The sequence below is a fragment of the Rhinolophus sinicus genome, linkage group LG03, assembly GCF_036562045.2.
Source record: "Rhinolophus sinicus isolate RSC01 linkage group LG03, ASM3656204v1, whole genome shotgun sequence".
NCBI lineage: Eukaryota > Metazoa > Chordata > Mammalia > Chiroptera > Rhinolophidae > Rhinolophus > Rhinolophus sinicus.
Window position 1 is genome coordinate 96,461,002 of NC_133753.1, and position 1,635 is coordinate 96,462,636.

The following is a 1,635-nucleotide window of genomic DNA, read 5'->3' on the forward strand; positions in this document are numbered from 1 at the left end:
TGGGCCTCTCAGGGTACCCTGCTGGAACAACAGCGACTCACAATTAAGGTGCTTACATATTCTCAATGGCGGCCAGTCAAGAGACAAAAGCAAATATCCCCCAGTTCCACTAACAACAGTTCCCAAACAGTCAAGCGGTCCATTAAATTAGGGATGGAAGGCAATTCCCCATAGTCCATAGTCATTCACCAGGGCTGTCCTGGGGTGAGGGACGACCTTGACCTCACCCTCATCTCCCAAGGAGGACTCAGCAAGCGTTACCTCCTGGGACTACAAGTCCTGCATCCGGGCTGCCTGAGCAGGAACCTCCCGGCCCACAGGGCTGCAACGACCTTCGCTTTCTCCGGCCTGTGCTGGTTGGGGAACCGTCCACATCTTTCCACCTCTCCACGGGGCTCCATCTCTGCAGCAGCTGCATGGCTTTTCCTGTGCTGGTGGGAGAACCGTCCATGTCCTCCCACCCCTCCGCGGGGGTCCAGCTCTCCGGCAGCTGCTCCTCCTGGTCTTCCTCAGACTGGGTGTTCACACGCACAAACTGCTCCACCGTCCTTTGGAGAGCTTTGGCCGGCACCATACCCTGCTCGCTGCGCCATTTGTAATGCGGGAGACCCTGCTCGCTGCACCATTCGTCGTGCGGGGCGGCCTGCGGGGTCTCTGCTCCCGCTCCCCATACAAGAACGCAGGATATGGTGAGGCCAAAAAGGAACACCCACGGAGCCATAGGTAGGGGAGTCATACCACTATATTCTCTCTGGCGGCTGGATCCACACTGTCCGCAAACCGCCATCCGCGCTTGCCAGCCCAGCCACCATCTTCTTGCTAGCCCCCGTTCTTCCTCTCTGCTAGCGTAGCCACAGCAGTTATATTAGTGGCCAATGGCTCACTGGTTACAGCTGACGGCCAACTAGCCACAGCTGATGGCCATCCCATCACAGTTGATGGCCATTTACTACCTGAGCCAGCACCTGTCTATGTGAGGCCGAGAGCCTGGAAACTACTTTCTGGGGCTCTGCCCCCACACCGACTTCTCACAAAGGTGGGCCATGCACATAGGGGTGCATGGACATTCCTCTGTGCACGCACTCATTCTGGCATACACAGTTCTACAAAACAATACTTGTGACGCTTATCCCTATGACATACGCTGCATTTTGATACTTTGTGAGACGCCAAACTGATTTTAGCAAATATTCAAAGTTCAAAACCTATCAATTGAAAAACACTGCCCTATGGTATGTGCTGACTACACTTCCTGGACGAGTCTTTGACGTCACCAGTGAAAACGAGAACTTGCTGAGAATAGACTAGAGGCAGAGGCTGAGCCGGCACAGAGACCTATGAAGAAAACGTCACGTGAACACTTCAGAACTCTCCAAGTATTTTCAGGTTTAGAACATAAATGATTTTATTCCAATTCTTCTTGGGAAAACAGAAATAGCCTCTCACTTAAAGCCTTTCCAATAAAAACAGGCTAGAAGGTGGGTGTTTATTTTTCACTGAGCTTGGAGGCAGAGACTCATTAGGCAGCGACTGGAGATTTCCTTAAGCTACTTGCTTTGAATTTCAAGCTGCATAATTTGCTAGGCTTAATTTTCTTTGAAGGAGGAGTAACCAGCCTTTCCTTCTTACCTGAAG

At 51.9% G+C, this 1,635-nt stretch overlaps 1 protein-coding gene across 2 annotated transcripts in view; it reads left to right on the forward strand.

Annotated features, from left to right (window-relative positions):
- The window catches only part of BBS4 (Bardet-Biedl syndrome 4), a 55,160-nt gene that overhangs the window by 50,924 nt on the left and 2,601 nt on the right, over positions 1 to 1,635 (forward strand). The window lies entirely within an intron of this gene.